Source organism: Hyperoodon ampullatus (genome assembly GCF_949752795.1).
Source record: "Hyperoodon ampullatus genome assembly, chromosome: 17".
Taxonomy (NCBI): Eukaryota; Metazoa; Chordata; class Mammalia; order Artiodactyla; family Ziphiidae; genus Hyperoodon; species Hyperoodon ampullatus.
Genome location: NC_136930.1, coordinates 58984240 through 58990895, shown reverse-complemented (window position 1 = coordinate 58990895; position 6656 = coordinate 58984240).

Sequence of the window (6656 nt, the reverse complement as noted above, 5' to 3'; positions counted from 1 at the left end):
TACTTATTGGTTTCACCTGTCTGAAACTTACGAATTGCTGTTGTCTTTTAATCGCTTAAAAGGCAGATTTTTTTTTTAAGGATTCTGTGTATCGTTTGGATTCCCTGCCCCAGTTTATCACCATTTTATGTTTGGTTTTAACGTCAACATTTAATAAGTGAAATAAAGGAGATGAGATTAATTTTCTCAAAGATCAGCTGAAAATAAGCAAAACTACACACAGCAGCATACACATGTAGAGCAGGTTGGAAAAAGTATTAGGCAACATCACCAGACATTCTCCAAGTTGAATACTAATCTTGTCTCTCAGGTTTAGCCTTTGAAGAACTGTGTTTAGCTGTACGTGTTGGTCATCAGATTTTAGTCATTCTATCTCTTTATTATTTTAATAAGCGAAACTCATAGGTGTGGTGGCAGCATCAGGGTAGATACCACAAAACAGGGTGTGAGTGAAATGTTTTGTGTAAGTCTCTGATCTTCCCCACCTCTAAAAATCATTACTTCTTGACATTTAATGTGTGGTATTTATTTAATAGGAAATTTCATTTGTTGATCAATGAACCCTCTCTGTGTTTCGATCCAGATTGTCAGGGAATGATCTTTCGTGATTGTTTTATTTTATTTTATTTTCTGCCCAACAGCTCTCAATAAACAAAGTACATCCAAAAGGAAGACCTCTTCAAGTTCTTTACCCTGAAGATGCGCAGCTATACTGATGGACCCCCAGAATTTCAATGAATAAGCCTACAATGACTTTGAAGTTCCCAGAGGTGCTCAGTGACTCAGAAAAGCCTCAACTGTGCTTGTCTTAAAAATTACCACCAAGGGGAAAACTTCACTGTGTCCCTTCCAGCACCCTCCTTGCTGCACCATGCATCCCCCAACATCCCCGACTCTACCTGCTTTCTACCTGCTTCCACGATGACCAGTGGATTAAAAAAAATATCGTTGAGGACTCTCCTATTATTGTAACATATTATTTAAAAATGTTACAATAATAAAAATGCATTCCTCTCTAGAATGATTTTCCACTCTCATGACCACTACCAAAACCTGTTTAACTCTTTTTTTTTTTTTCTTAGCTGTGTTGGGTCTTCGTTTCTGTGCGAGGGCTTTCTCTAGTTGCGGCGAGCGGGGGCGACTCTTCATTGCTGTACACGGGCCTCTCACTATTGCGGCCTCTCTTGTTGCGGAGCACAGGCTCCAGACACGCAGGCTCGGTAGTTGTGGCTCACGGACCCAGTTGCTCTGCGACATGTGGGATCTTCCCAGGCCAGGGCTGAAACCCGTGTCCCCTGCATTGGCAGGCAGATTCTCAACCACTGTGCCACCAGGGAAGCCCCCAAAACCTGTTTACTCTTGATGATACCAATTTCCTTCTAATGGACGGCAACGGCTCTGGAATCAAACAAAGAAAAGCACTCATCCCATAGCTCTCTCTTCCTCCACACAGTCGACTGTGAGCTCTTCACAGTTTCACTTTTCTGCTCTTTCCCCATCCTGTTTCCGTGGTTTACTGACTTTCAACATGACCTTTACCTTGCTCACAGACTTCCTTTGGACCCCATTTTTTGGAATGTCATCATTCCTATTCATGACATTTTCAACAATTTTGCCTTATAGCCACTTGCTTCCTTCAATGAGCTGAAATCACATCTGGACCCACCTTATTGCTTGGCACTTCACCAGCACTATTCCCTTGAATGCTGACATCTTCTGTCCATCTAACTCTTCTTCCTTTCTCAGTCCCTTGGCCTCCAGCCTTTCATTCCCTCCTAATTCTCTCATTGGCCCCATTCTGGCTTTTCTGGTTTCTATCCATCCTGTACTTATGAGAATGCATTTTAGAGATACGTGTAATAGTCCCAGATATTGCCTCCCATTTTATACTTTACTATAAATTTATCCACACTGTAATAGTCCCAGATATTGCCTCCCATTTTATACTTTACTATAAATTTATCCACACTGCCCCATATTCTGCATCATGGATTCAATCCATCATCTGCATCTGCTCTTTGATTCTACTCTCACACTGCCCAGGGGGGCTGAAAAAATGTCATAATTAAGACTTTTGTTTCCATTATTAATTCATGTTATCTAATCTTGACTTAGGGATTCTGAGGTATCAATTTCCTCCACCATCCCTCCCCGCTATTTTTCTCACTTATTAACCCATACCTTCTTTCACTGTGCCTGTCTTTGTGCTTGGCACAAGTAGACAATATGTTCAATGTATGAAAACAAATCTAAGCCATTCCAACCTTCCCTACTTTCTCTTACTTTACAAGGAGTTTTAGGATATCTAACAGTAATCCTGTTTCATTGAAAACAGGACCATGAATCCAGTTATCCAACACAAACATCTGGGTGTTTCCCTTGATGGTCACATATTTAACCAGTTATAAGGTCTGGCAGTCCTACCATCTTATTCTCCAGGATATATCCATTGGGATCTCTCCATTCCCATGTTCTCACTCTATCTCAGGATGCTATTCCTTCTCATGATGAATACTTTAGCAGTCTTGTTTCCCTCTCTTGTATTTTCTACACTGTCATCAGAATGATTTCTAAACACAAAGTTGATTGCAATCACACCTCTACTTAAAACTCCTCTAGGATTCCCTACTGTCTCAGGATCCATTTCAAACACCCTGGAATGCATTCAAGGTATTTCTGGGGTATAGCTTCTGATGCACTGTCTTACCTCCACCAGACCTGTTAATCCACCTCCAGTTCCAATAACTCTCCTGCCTCCAGACCTTTACACATTGTCTTCCCTCTAATGGAACATGCTTTCTTCTTACCATGCTACCCCATATCTATTTTCTGGATAATTCCTTTGGGTCTTAAAGGCAAATTCATTATGGCAGCATTTCTCTGGCTACTGAAGATTATGTAGGGTCCCCTCCCACCCAACGTGTTTCCCTAACTTGATGTGCTCACTCCACGTAGAACACTTGCTTCACTAAATTGATATTATATTTTCACTTGTCTCATACCCCTTAGCTACACTCTAGGATAAGAATCCACCATAGATAAACAGATAAACAGACCAAGAAATGATACAGATGATTATATTAGTAGAAAGAACATCACGACAATTATTATAAATGTATTCCATATTTTAAAAAATGGAGTGAGGGCTTCCCTGGTGGCACAGTGGTTGAGAGTCCACCTGCCGATGCAGGGGACAGAGGTTCGTGCCCCTGTCCGGGAAGATCCCACATGCCGTGGAGCGGCTGAGCCCGTGAACCATGGCCACTGAGCCTGCGCGTCCGGAGCCTGTGCTCCACAATGGGAGAGGCCACAGCAGGGAGAGGCCCGCGTACCGCAAAAAAAAAAAAAAAAAAAAAAAATAGAGTGAGATTGAGCATGTCATGTAAAAAGGACCCAAACTGAACTTCTAGATATGGTAACTACAGTGTCTGTGATGAAAAATACCTTGCAGAGGATTAGCAGCAGTTTGGACACAGAAGGGAATATCAGTTAATATGAAGACGTAGAAATAGAACATAAAATGAAACACACTGAGTAAAATAAAAAGACTAAAAAATGAACAGCATAGTGAGCAGTGTGATATTCTCAAAAGTTTTAATATATTTGTAATTAGTTTCAGATCTAATAAATTCAATCTAATAAATTCAGTGAACCCCAGGAATTAGAAACATGAAAAAATCTACAAAAAAAAATAATAATCAAATTTCTTAAAAACAATAATAAAGAGAAAATCTTCAGGCCTTCCCTAGTGGCACAGTGGTTAAGAATCCACCTACCAATGCAGGGGACACAGGTTCAAGCCCTGGTCTGGGAAGATCCCACATGCCGCGGAGCAACTAAGCCCATGCGCCACAACAAATGAGCCTGCACTCTAGAGCCCGAGAGCCACAGCTACTGAGCCCACGTGCCACAACTACTGAAGTTTGTGTGCCTACAGCCCGTGCTCCGCAACAAGAGAAGCCACCACAATGAGAAGCCCGCTCAACGAAGAGTAGGACCGTTCACCGCCACTAGAGAAAGCCCAAGTGCAACAACAAAGACCCAACGCAGCCAAAAATAAATAAAATAAAAATAAATAAATTTTTTTAAAAAAGAAAATCTTCCAACTAATCAGACTAAAAGACACATGACGTACAGAGAAACAAAGAATGGAAACTTTCAGACTTCTCATTGGAAGCAATGCAAGCAAGAAGAGAGTACAACACCACCCGTAAGCTACTAAAAGAAAAAAAAGAGATAGGGAAAAAAAACAACAAACTGTCAACCTAAAATTCTATTTGCAGTAAAAATGCTTTTCAATAATATTGTATAATAAGCACACCATAGTAAGAGTAATCAGAAGAAAACCTGAGGGTCTATTTTAATATCAGATTAAATAGGTTTCAATGCCAAAAAAGTTATCAGAACTAAAGAGGGTTATTTCATAATGATAGAAGGGTCAATTTATCATGAGGACTTAAAACTCCTAAATATTTGTGCACTGTATAACAAAGTTTAAAAAATAAGTGATGCAAATTCTAGGTAAATGGCAAATTGCTTATAACTCTGTATATTCCAACCTCTGTGCCTTTGTTCACACCTCCGATTGTCCAGTTCCTTGAATAATCCCTCCTACAACATTTGAATCTATGCTTCAAGCTTCTTCCTGAAAGTCAGATCTTTCACAATGCCTTCAGTTCTCCTTTTGACCTATCTTTCCAACATCTTTCATGTTCTATCTTATGTAATCATCATTCATTAGTTCATATACATATACATATGCACACATGCACATTCATAGATAGATGTCTGTGTATGCACACACATTAATTCATTATAAATATATCTTTCCTATCGAGGATCATGTTTGTGATTTTCCTTTGTATGCCCTACTGTCTCCTACCCTCTCTATCATTTAGGCACAGTGCTTTGCACATGTTAAGTCACTCTTTCATTCAGCAAATTTATTGTCTATTTACTATGTGACCAACCCAAGCTAGGCACTAGGGATGCAGTGACACATACAATAGATGGAATACAAGTCTTCTTCAAACTTAGAGTTCAGTGGAGGAGGCAGACATCACTGAAATAAGTATTTATTTATTTATTTATTTTTATTTTTATTTTTATTTTTTTTGACTGTGTTGGGTCTTCGTTTCTGTGTGAGGGCTTTCTCTAGTTGTGGCAAGCGGGGGCCACTCTTCATCGCGGTGCGTGGGCCTCTCACTATCGCGGCCTCTCTTGTTGCCGAGCACAGGCTCCAGACACGCAGGCTCAGTAGTTGTGGCTCACGGACCTAGTTGCTCTGTGGCATGTGGGATCTTCCCAGACCAGGGCTTGAACCCGTGTCCCCTGCATTAGCAGGCAGATTCTCAACCACTGCGCCACCAGGGAAGCCCCAATAAGTATTTATTTTAAATCATAAGGCTATAAAGAACAAAAATGTTTTTTCAGGGTCCTAAGCTGCAAGCAACAGAAAATGAACCTGGCTGACTTAAACAGAAATAGAATTTATCGAAAAGATGTGATAGTTTATAGATCTGGCAGGAAGCTTGGGAAACCACTCTCAGAAAGTGGATGGGAATAAAGGTGGATGCATAGCCAAAGCCATGCCCCAAATTAAGCTGCAGACCTAGTCCAGTGAGGGCACTACTTGCGACTCCATTAATCACTGGAATCCATGACTTGGCACGCCTTACATTGGCAGAACTGGATCAAGGATTCTACCATCAGCACCAATGCTATTGATGCCTCTGTGAACCCTCAAAACTGGATGTCAGCATAGCCACTCTCGCCACTTTGGAATAAATCCTCTTTTGTTTATGCTTCTTTGAGTTACTAGCTTCTCATTTGAACCTGGAAGCAGATGTATATAATTTGCTAAACCTAGTCCATTCATCTGCACTCTAGCTGAAAGGAAATCTAAGAACGTGAGGGTTCCATAATGGGAGGCGGGCTCTCTCTCTCACTATAACTCATACTTCAGGAAATTGACCAAATAGGGAATTGGTTCATCTACAGCACAGCCCAAAAGACCTTGAAAAATGTTTTCTTTATATATTGAGTGTATGCAAGTAAATTATAGAGTCTTCTAATGTGGGAAGTTGGGGAAACCTTTGATGAGTAAGTGACTTAATCATAAACCTGAAAGCTGAATAAAAGCTGGCTTGACCTAAGGGTGGAGGAGAAAAGTGTTGTTAGAAACAAAGGGAAGAGCATATGTGAAGACCTTCCTTCAAGAAGGAGAGAAGGAGCCGGGGTTCAGAAACTGAGTGAAATCCACAGACTTTGAGATGAAGTCAGGGAGTTAGGGAAAGGTCTGGTTTCTTTCCAGGGCCTTCTAGGCCATGCTTAAGTCTATGAACTTTATCCTAATAACTCTATAAGGACAGTGCAAGGTTAGAGCACAGGACTAAACTTATGAAGCACAAGCTTTAAAGACGTAACTCAGGGTTCTAGGTGAAGAATAAATTGACACTCAAATGTTGAAACCATCCAACAATAAATGGGCAAGCAGTGGGGTGAGGAAGTAAAATTAGAAAACTTTGGAGTGAAAAGACTTGCTTATCTTGGACAAATCAATTAACTTTCCTGAGGCTCATTCCTCATCCATAAAATGTGGGTTATTTTCCTGTATTTATCTACCTTTGAGGTTATTGTGAGGTAAAATGAAATAG